The following is a 12145-nucleotide window of genomic DNA, read 5'->3' on the forward strand; positions in this document are numbered from 1 at the left end:
TGGGATTAGTTTTAAAGTCTTAAAATCTTTCAGAAACTGTCAGGAGAACTGTTCTATTTGTACATTGTAATCTGGATCAGTTTTGACAATTCTACTCAATAAAAAAAAAGTTCAATCTGGACAGATTTTGACATTTCTACGCCATAATTGATTATGTCTCGGACTCTCTTATGCTAGAACAATTTAAGGCCGTTATATCTTAGGAAAATCTGACAGTTTTGTCTTAGACAAAAACAGATTCAGACATATCTGAACTAGATAATAATAGTTTTTGTAAGATACACTCTAACCAAGTTTTTGACAGTTTTACTCTTCATCGATTTGGACAGTTCTACCCTAGAACAATTCTGGCAGTCAAATTCCTAGATCTGTATTTTAAAAATTATGTCAATTGTCAAATTCATTCATTTATTAGCTGATTGTTCGATTTAATTATAAATTAATTCAAATTCATATTAAGCTGTCTGAAAGCTACTGAACAGTACTGAATTTACCGCAGTGGATAAGTCTGAAAATTGACTTTAACACTAAACACGACTGAATTATCTATTGTTAAGATTTTTCAGATGGGTGTAAGATTAAAATGACCCGTTTGAGATTACAATTAATTTCCTAGTGGGGGATGTCCAGAAGAACTGACAAAAGCAAACGTTAGAATATATCAACCAACGGAACAAATCGAAACAACTGTCATATTCCTGACTTAGTACAGGCATTTTCTGAGGAAAATAGTGTGTTAAACCTGGTTCCGTAGCAAGCAAAACCTTCGTCTGGTATGGCAGTTGTTTATTAATGCATACCCTTTGCTGTGATGTCAAAAGCCCGCAGCAAAACAGCTTTGTGCATTTATTACTCATATCTGATTGTCAAAAACATTATATTGCTTTGAAAACTTGGAAAAGTTTTGAAAACATTGTTGTTTAGTCATTACACAATATGTGAAAAATATCACAATGCTATTTTGTCACAGAAAACCCTAAATAAGTTATAATCTCATGTTATATTGATGTAATACCAAATGTCGACTTTTCAAAAAGACACTTTTATTAGTATTATCTTTCTTAACATTCACCCCTTTAAGTAATATGAACGCTTTTTCATCTTTTGAATAAAAGGAAATATGGCAATCGACATCATAAAAAACTTACTCGAAGAATAGTCTCATATTTCCGAGTAATGATATCGATAAAACTGAAGAAAAATGAGCCCTGAAATGTATAAAATGAACATTTGTTAAATTTTCTATAAGTCAACATTTATAAAAATCAAATAAAAACCAAATATACAGATTTTGAGATGTTAATTATAGCTGGTCAGTTGTTTAGCTTTCATTTTGTTGCAATGTAGATTAGGGTTTGTACTGTGTGTGTTTCTTTTATTATGCAGAGAAAATTAGAAAACGCAATGAATGCCCTGTGTTTTTACTATCTACAAGCATATTGTTTTGAGTGTCCTAATATGAAATATTATTGGTTGCATTTGTGGTAGAGAGGCGCTGTTTGTACTAAATATACCGATGGATAACCACCAATAAACCTAATTGTGTAAAATTCATTGAAAAACGGATATATTGTTATTACTTTTCTTGCATAGTCAGCATATTCGGCCGATCTAATGTTTGAATGATTGACTTCAAAAAAAGTTTATTCGACAACAATATTTCAAATTTTGCCATCGCACTCTGTATTCTGGTTTTCTTGTCATCTGTTATCTAAAATAAAAAAATAAAAAAACTATTTGTGTTAGTTTTCGGAGACCGAAAGTATGACTTTCCGTCAGATGTCAATATTTTTGTGCTTTGTCGACCATCATAATTAAAAACAATTATGGAATTATTCAATTAACATTCACAATAATCGTATACATACATAGAACGAGAGATGTGTCTACAACATTATCGTGATTATATAGTGTAGAAATCAAATACAATTCATCATAAGCACGCTTATGACCTTTTATATATCATAAATATACTAGATAACCAATTGATATTCACTCTTTAAATACATCTATTTAATTCATTTGTTTTTAAATCATGATCTTTTATTCATTTGAAATTTTATACAACTATAGCTATATACACAAACGTTTTCTGTAAGCTGCTTCTGATTAAAAACTCTAGTGTATCAAAATATATTCATAAAAACTGGCGAAACTATTAAATGTTAAGATGAAGAATAAACGTAATTATAAGATGATGCCTGATGCAACTTTGTGTTTTGATTATGTATTCTATCTGTTCCAGAGAATGTTTACAATACTAAACAGGATTTAGGTTCGTTGACGAGACGAGAAAATATCAACGCATATTCACGTGAGGATGTAACTCGGTAAACAAAACAAAAACCACCATTTCTCTGTTATAGCCGTTCAAAAACCCATTCGAGAAGATCATTGCCTGATCAAACATCATTCATTTTTTGTTGTATGTTGAGGTTAAATATCGTAAAATAGTTAAAAAGCTTACTACATATACATAAGACAATATTTTACAAATGTCTTACTGAAAGCCGGATAAGAATGTTTTCAAAGAGTTCACTTGGTTGCTATGACAACAAATATTATTTAATAAATTAAATACTTGCACATGTAACACATTGATGATTGAAAAACCTGTTTTGCAATTTTTCAAAATGAATAAGGAAAACAGAAATCAATTTTCACCTATTACAGAAGCAATTATGTGTATACGCCAATTACCTATTCAAATAGCCATGCTGTAATAAATCTGTTTTAAAACTGATACATTGTATATTGATTCGAAAAAAAATCTGTTAACAAAAATAGCAGAAATTTCTTTTTTCCGCGTTTCGGAGAATAGCCGGAAAATGTTAACTAAAAGGAACGGTTTAAATAACAATATGTTTTTCTGCGGTATTTTTTTAGTTGTACACAAGGTTACGTGAACCAAGCATTTGTGATTGCGTTAATAAGTAATCTCATGTTAATGAGGTGAAAGCGGGTTTATACATTCTTTGTGATTGAAAATCATTCTATCCGCAGATGCTCAACACAAAACTTATGTATTTGTATTGATTAATAAAATATAGATTAAATGTCGACTCAGTCAGTCTGTATGGCTAAATGCATTCAGTTGTTAGTTGTTATTGAAGCGTACTTAAGACAGTAAGTTACCTCTGAATCGTGTAGCAGGGGGTTAGCTGTAATGTCTTTGTTCGGAAAGAGGAGATGTAGGACATAAGTTTGGTAGTCACAAAATGGCACTCTTGTTGTAATTAGGTCCGATTTTATGTCTCTGATATTAATCTGAGCATCAGCAAATTCTAAAAAATTAGAATATCAGAAGATGAATTAATGATTTTTCTAGTGGATAATCATTTTATTGTGTAAAGAAAAGTAAGACGAACAACAGCTTATAATCTCCATTGCTAAATTGAGACTTCATTTATATAACTTCACATAGTTCATATCAGAGTCTGCTAAATAACGTTTCCAAGGGGTTAATATTTATTTTATTAGCAATCATCACCCACGCTTTCCATGACAACAAAGACAAAAAAAAAAACAACTCATATTAATAGACATTTGGTTTTCGAAGTTACTTATACATCCATGGCTGACAATGTTTTATGTTTCAGCGTTCCTGAGGAAGATAAAGCACAGATAGCGCTCTAAAAAAAGGAAGAAGGTATGATAAAGTTACTATTTTGGCTCCTAGAATTCGAAAACCAAAAAGTGTTATAAATCATCAACGGAATAACATTCTTCAGAAGTTCATAAGACAGTAGTCTGTCAGTTCTTATGTGTTTTTTAAATTTTATTCTACATGTATTGCTATATATTTGCATTAGTTCAAAATAGTATAAACTGCCAACATAGCCCCATTTTGAAATCTTTCCATTAAACTTTAGATATGAGCAACGTCTTCACCTAAAAAGGTATTTTGCTACTTTGTCAATGTGTGTAAAATATATTTTTGGGTTCAGCTGTTGCTCTTATATATTGTGACAAAAAAAGTATGCACAAAGTGGCCATTGTATGGCAAATACGTAAATTTCAATGTTTATGACCCCATAGTGACAACACATATAACTTTTCTGCACTAAGGTATCCAGATTATACTATACTGTATATGTATCAATTAAAAATTTTGAAAGGCTTGGCTAAGATTACTACGTTGTGGTTATAGAAGTCATATAAAGTCTCTTAACATACCTCCTCCGTTTACATTATTATTTGTATTTTCATTGCCCGTTCGTCGTGAATAAAACTGAACCAGTAATAATACTTAAAGAGAATATTGCTTTAAAAAAATGAAAACAACACATTTTAAATTTCATGCGTCCGAAACGCTTTTCTGGATTTACCTTCATCAGGAACGCTCAAAGCCGAATATTTGAAAGCCAAGGATGTATCAGGACTGAAAAACTTGAAAAGCTACAAACAAAATAGGACCTAAAAAATAGCCAAATCCTTATAATTAAACCTCTTGAATATTTATTTCATTATCAAAGATACGAACATCTTGGGTTCATTTTATGTAAACTAGATCAAAAGTATTCAATAATAGATCATGAAACTCTTGAAAATGTAGTTAAACATATAAAAATAAAATTTTAAAACAATCTGCAAAAATTCCACCACCCTTCAACCCCCCACCCCACAAAACAAAATAATGATAATAACATCACGATATGTACAGGTGATCATTCTATGTAGAATGAACAACGATAACAGTTTCATTTCAAGCGATATTATCAATCATCCAATTAGTGTAAATAGCTGATCGTACTTTCATCATTTTAACTTTATCAGAAGGGATGTTTTTATACATATTTTTCTTTTTGTCAACACAATGATAATTTTAAACAGCACCATTTTAATCTTTTCGTGTAGAAGTTATGCAGAGAAAATTGTAACTTCAAATTTGAAATTATGACATACACACTTACAATATTGGTTGATTAATACAGATTTTTTTTAAATAAACAACACAAAATATAACCTTCTCTACTAGCTTTCCGTATCATTTCTTCTCTTGTCATCAGTGCCAATCTAAATTCCTTTATAACCCTCTTTCTTTTTTTCTTTAAAAAAACTACAGCCAATATGCCAATGACAATAGCTGTAACTAATGCCGCAGCTAGAACACCAACTATGAAGGCTAATACTTTGACGTCTTCTTTGTATTTTAAGTCCCCGATATATGCTTCGATCCTTCCAACAAATACCTTTTTTTGTTAAAAACAAGTTAAACAAATGTTTAAAAGAACTTTTCATAATTACTTTAGATCCACATAAAACGGGAATCAGATTTACATGGGTATAGACGTAATTATGTAATGCAGTAAACATTGTTAATGGTATGTTTCAAAACAACGTATGTTATCTCTGCACATATACATGTATTACAATAAATTCCTTTTATTATTTTCAAAAATTAAAACATCAAAAACTGCCACAAAACGTCGAAATGGATATATTCCATTTGAAATAGCAAATGCAGAATTAATGAAGTACTCCAAGATGACATTATATCGCTACAAAACTCACAAAAATAAGTAGACGACAGTTCAATATCTTATTTACTTTAACCTTAAAATGCGGGATTTTCTAAAACAGTTAATTTTTGTACCAATAATTACCATAAGAAAGATCATTTCCCTCTTTCCCAAGCAAATCATCTGTTTACTTAAAAAAATACATTGGTGGCCTTGGGCTGTTTCCTGCTCTTTGGTCAAGTTGTTATCTCTTTGACACATTCCCCGTTTCCATTCACAATTCTATTGACATTCATGTTACTATCTTTTAAATACATACATAATTGAACTTACAATAACATTAACCGTATTTAGATCTGCTTGATCAGTCCTAGGTACTGATTTAGGGGGCAAACATGTGATAAATGTCATAGCAATATCAGTAATGGGACAACTTCCATCCAAGCCAATATGTATACTGTAGTCTTTCAGTCCGGCTCCATTTAAAATATTTGAACCCTACACAGAAAACAACATGGAAGACACATTCAAAATATATTATAAAAAAAAATGAGAGAGAGAGAGAGAGAGAGAGAGAGAGAGCAAAATTAATATATTGAAGATCATATTTGTTTAGTCAGTTTCACATTGACTCTAACCATTCAATTAAGATACTACCTGTACCAAAGGCATAGCAAAAAATTTGATATCAAATAAACGCATATGACAAGCCTATTATAAAAAGATTTTTTTTTATTTCCTTAATATTATAGTGTTTAGTTCATGTCTGCAACAATCTTGACTATCCCTATCGTTGACGCTTCTTCATTATCACAGTAATCAATTATTTTTGTTATCAATTTTAAATTGATTTCATAATATTGTAGGTATTTCAGCTTTAATTTGCTATTTGCCAGTATCCTGTCACAAAACCATCTATACTCGTTTAAGTGGTTTGTATTTTGTAAAACCAACCAATGACGTTGACTCACCGTTCAAACATGTTTAAATTGAACAAATTGTTTATCAGTGTATATAATGGTTAGGGGAGGGCATATATTCAATGAACTAATTAAACATGCTGCACGTACCATATGCATAATTTTCAAATATACCTTGATTTGAATAGAAGACTCCTTGTCATACTCGAATACGCCTTGAAATCTTTCGAATGTGGGATCGTCCTCATATTCTATAGTGATTGAAAGTATCAAGCCATCAAAATAAACATTAACAGTTTGATTGTTTGGCTGATTGTCTAATTTTGGTGGCGTTTCACAGACAGCTAAAGTATCTTCTGGTACATGGCAAGGTTTGTCCTAATTAACAATTTTAAATAAAAAAAATAATATTTTTTCAAGGTTAAATAGTTCAAAATACAATTAAATCAAAAGAATAAAATATGTCCACTAGTCCACTCTACGTTTGGATGATAATGTACACATTGTTAATAGAGATTCATTATATCAGGTTACTGAAAAGTAATAATCCAGAAAGGCTATTAGAAAACGAATAACATACATGTACACATATTGATACATATTATGCATTTAGTTCTAGCGTTTTCTACCGTTTTAATTCCGCATGTTTTTTTCCGTTTTCAACCTGAGGGTAACTGAACAAGTAAATACCTTTAAAACATAAATATCAATACAACTGTAACATTATTTGCAGTCTTTGAGACTGTCATACAGGTGAGGGGCTTAGCTAGCTATAAAACCAGGTTTAATCATCTATTATCTACATGAAGAAAAGCCTGTACCAAGTCTGGAATATAACAGTTGTTTTCCATTCGATTTATGCGTTTGAGATTTTGAATTTGCCATTTGATAAGGTACTTTCAGTTCTTTATTTTTCTTAGAGTTCGGTATATTTGTTATTTTACTTTTTACACTAACAGTTGTACTCATGACAAGAATCGTTAATTAACCATCAATTAAAGGTGTTGATTGTAGACATTTTTTTTTTATATAAGTTAGTTTAATGCTGATATATTATTATTATAACGACTGGTATTCGAAAAAGAAACATTTATAAATCCGAAAAAAACATATTATCATAAAACTTTCATCGTTGCTACGATATATATATGTGTATTACATTTTGCAAAAAACGATGTGGCTGAGAAGCTGGAATTGTATATAACTCGTCAAAGATACGAGGCTTATAATTCGGTAAACCAGACGCGTGTTTCGTCGAAATAAATCTCACAGTGATGCTCGACTTAAATCGGTTCGAAACAAAATCAATTGATAAATAAGGAGCAATACAAAAAGTACATTCAATCACAAGTATGTTTGAAAATCAAACCGCGAGACTTAACAATTTTGCCATTGTGCTTCAGGGAAACTATTCCTTCTATACATTAATAAAACTACTTTGTGTTTAATCATCAGAACAGACATAAATAATTTCAATTATATCAGTTTTTTTCTTCACAAACTCACCACTCTTTCAACAGTTATTTGTCCTACATTTTTGAACCCTTCACCCTGAATTGTAAATGTTGTGCCACCACTAAAGAATAGGACAAAATCAATATCAGCAAGGAAAATAATGCACGTGTTTACAATAGTTAATGCAAAAAACAAATAATTACATTTGTTGTTTTATTTCTCTGAGGAGTTCTTAATTTCAGCAAAAAAGTGAGATATTGGATATACGCCAATTCAACAGAAAGCAAGCAACAGAATAATAGCAAAACGAAGTATCATCAATTTCATCTAAACGATAATTTATAACCAGCCTAGAAGCCAGTACACCAGTTCAAGCATGTAAAATCGGGGATATTGATTTTGCTGTTATAAAATGTCGAAATCATTTGAATTAAGGAATGTTTCTTCCTAAATAATGACTCTGTTTCGTTGTTCTTCTTTGGCTTTACATCTGGCCTTTTTTGTTTTTTTGTAGATCTTCCGCTACTGTTTTAGGTTTTGAGAGTTCACATAGTTTGGCCTCGAGCAATAAGGAAGAGACATTGCTCGTCGAAATGAGCATCTGCTGAAGGAAAATTGGCACCGCTAATGCTATTAATACCGATGGGTCGATACCTCTACTGGTGGATTGTAAGGCCCCGAAGGTAATACCAGCCCAGTACGAAGTACTTGCAAATTCGCATATTGATTTATTACAATTTGCTGTTATTACATTTCGAAATCATTTCAAATTGACGAAGTTTCCCCTACATGCAGTGTTTTGAATACTTGTCCAGGTTTTACTAATTACCCTTTTTTGGTTTTATCAGCGCTTCAAAGTTTGTTTTATGTTATGGACTTTAAAATGTGTCGGCCTCGAGCATCTCTGAAGTAACAGTAATTGTCGAAATGCGCAACTTGTGCAGTAAAATAGGTACCGTTAAATGTAATTAATGCATTTCACGATTTTATTATTTATTTCATTTTACACATTTACGTGTACTTTTACCTTTGTTGAGCTTTCGTTGATTTATTTGAAAGATTGAAGCTTGGATCCGGTAAGTATTGAAAAGTTCCGTTGAAAAGTAACACGGTCAAGTCATCAATCACAACCTGCAATCGACTCATATTTCGAGGAACATCTGATTTGCCAGTCTTGCACTTGATGTGCTTTACACTTGATATATTTTGAAAAGCACTGTAATTAAAGAAACACTTGATAATTTACAGAGAAAAATGAAATAGATGCAATGCAAAAACGCTCAAACGATTGAAGCACAATATGAACAGAGCAAAGTTTTGTTTTAGGGACGGAATGGTCGATTTTTTTCACACAGGGAAACCATTGCCTGAATGTTTTTCGTTGAACTGACATACATAACTCATCACATACACACATATAATGCATGTAATTGACATTTACTAAAAAATGAAATGGCTACTCAAAACAATGTTTTGATAACATTTATTTTCAAATTCTTAAAATACACTTAAATACAAAAAAAATATCTCTCTATAGGGGTAAATTCAGTAAATAAATATACGACATCAGGGACCGCCCATTTGGGGGAGAGCTTTCTGTATAACACTGAAGTCCTGTGCTTTTCTGGTTTGTAATAAATATTTTTTGATAGACGGATCAAAACTAAAGTTAAAAAAAATTAAAAAATCGAATGCTGAATGCACTTTATTTTTTACTACAGGGTTGTCAGTATAGAAATTAAATGCGAATCTACAGTCTTTGTAAACAAGGCCATGTGAATGCCCAACAATTCCGCATGACCATATGATTTAATTGTTGCAAAAGATGAGTCTACATTTGAACTTGAATGAATGATATATGAAAGCTTCTGATTTCTAAAGGTAAACCAGGTATGATTTTAATTCAAGACATTTATTTGCATTAAAGTCAATGGGGAGATTTTTTACAGAATTTACCACTATGCAAAATTTAGAAATGATATTCTGTCATAAGAGTTTATGAAATAGTTAGACAAATTCATAAGACAGTTTTTGGCTACATTCTCAATTTAGAAAACAAGATGAAAATTTGGAAGATATTTTGTTATTGTTGTACGTGATTTCAATATAAAAAAAACGCATGAGACAGCTTACAATATTAATACAAAGACAACTTTCCTCCAGAAACCAAATGATATAGATGTTAGCATGTACACATTATCATACGATCTTCTACAATAGAATTAGTCAACTAGATAAAATGGCCCATAATGACAAACTGTTAACCAATTCAAATAAGAAAACAATCGGCCTTTATTAAACTTTGCCGGGAAATCATTTCGTTTAAGGAAACTACAGGTCTGTACAACATTTCCATGAAATTCATTGCATAAGCATGATAAGTGAATATAAAAATATATTTAAGCCGTGTCATGTGATTATCATTACCAGTCATTTCACATCAGATTGTCAGGGATGACCCGATTTTATAATCAACTATTTGAACCGATTGACAGATACAAATTTATACGCCTTATAAGCATTTCACTATACACCAAATTGTCTTCAAGAATCAACACCATAAGTGTTACATGTGTTACTATACCTGCATTCAACATGAAATGTATCGTCATAAAACGAAATTTCATATCTATTTTGACCTTCGAATCCAATATCAGAACCTATTATTGTTACGTTTGTGTCTCCAGATAGGATGCCGTTCCTTGGTAAGAAATCTGAGATCGTAGGTTTCTGAAAGAAAATGCAGAAAATGTACATGTTTCTTTCTATTACTATTTCTAGTAAAGATTCAATTAAATTATATTTTAAACAAGGAAATTCAATGAAATGAATGTAATCATAAAGTTGAGATAAATTTTATAAACTCGTTATACTGTGACTGTAAAATTATTTAGTATCGATTTCTGTCGATCTTCTTCAAACTCTGTTCGAAATATTTTGTGTAAGACCATACTTACATTTGTATGTTAATATAGTCCGTATAATGTCACTATGTACGAGTGTAACGTATAAACAGAAATATGCAAAAGCAATACGAAGGGGCAGAGTGTATGTTACTGCTGAGAAATGAGAATTTGAAAATTGGAAAGCGGAAATCATTGTTATAGATTCTAGATTGAAGTCGTCATTCTGTGTCAATATCAAGGAAAACATCAATGTATGAAACAGACCTTCTAATGTTAGTAGTATCTTTAATCATTGAATTGTTTCATATTTTTCATCTCGGGTACTTTTGTAGCCGACTATACGGTATGCCATGGGTTTTTCTCGTTGTAAAAACCGTACAATGGCCTATAATTACTTACCACTACATAATTGTAACTCTGGCGGAAAGATGTCTCATTGACAATCATACCATATTTATAAATATAATATCTATACAAATTAGCGCAATTGTAAATAAGAATTTTAATTTTAGAATATGTTGAAGCTTACGTGAAAATGAAAAATCAGTTAAATTTGAGTTTACTTAATGTTAATTACACACAACCTAGCAAAACAAATATTGCCTGGCAACCGTTAGAAAATTTGTCCTTTTTGCTATATTGAAACTATGAAATTAGTAATATATGGACATTTGCCTAATGTAGAATTTCGTCTCTGCACATAATCAAATAGTAGAATCTTGGCATTTGTAGTCGTTCATATTCTTTTTAAGGTCCCTGTTTGCAAAGCAATGAGAACATAATACCTTCGGGATTGGCTTCAACTTTAAAATTTCCAAGTTCAAAGAAAAATGGGGCCATAAATTGCCCATATTTTACCTAGTCCTTTCAATTTTAAAAGAAATTCAATTTCCTTTGATTTTATGAGTTGGAAACCTACAGTGCATGCGTCGACTAAAAGATTTGTTAACAATAAGTTTCTTATAACAATTTATATAATATAATCTGACTTAAATATTTGATTTTTGAAGCCTGCGCTCTGTGTTTCCTATGCCAAAAGCTCGTTGAAGTTCAGACGATTTTGTTAACTTACATTAAAATCACCTTTTTTTGGTCTATTTGTGGTGTAAATGTTTATGATTTACATGTATTAGAATAAAATGACAAAAAACTTGATATATCAATTTCATACATGTCTGTAATCAACTTGAAACATTTTATTATCAATGGACTTAATATTCATGGCCAAAAATTGCCCTTAACGAACTTATAACGAAGTTATAGAATCGAGAATTATGTACGGCGTTAAAACGCTTATAACTAAAGAACGAGCACAATACCCTTATTTCACATCCTTTCTTTGACATACCTTAAAACTGAAGTAGATGTTTTCTGAATTGCTTGTATTGCCATTTACAGAAAC

At 31.0% G+C, this 12145-nt stretch overlaps 1 protein-coding gene across 16 annotated transcripts in view; it reads right to left on the bottom strand.

The window, feature by feature from the left end:
* The window catches only part of LOC127718597 (plexin-B1-like), a 338385-nt gene that overhangs the window by 13340 nt on the left and 312900 nt on the right, over positions 1 to 12145 (bottom strand). The window lies entirely within an intron of this gene.

Source organism: Mytilus californianus, unplaced genomic scaffold (assembly GCF_021869535.1).
Source record: "Mytilus californianus isolate M0D057914Y unplaced genomic scaffold, xbMytCali1.0.p SCAF_1, whole genome shotgun sequence".
NCBI classification, from domain to species: Eukaryota; Metazoa; Mollusca; class Bivalvia; order Mytilida; family Mytilidae; genus Mytilus; species Mytilus californianus.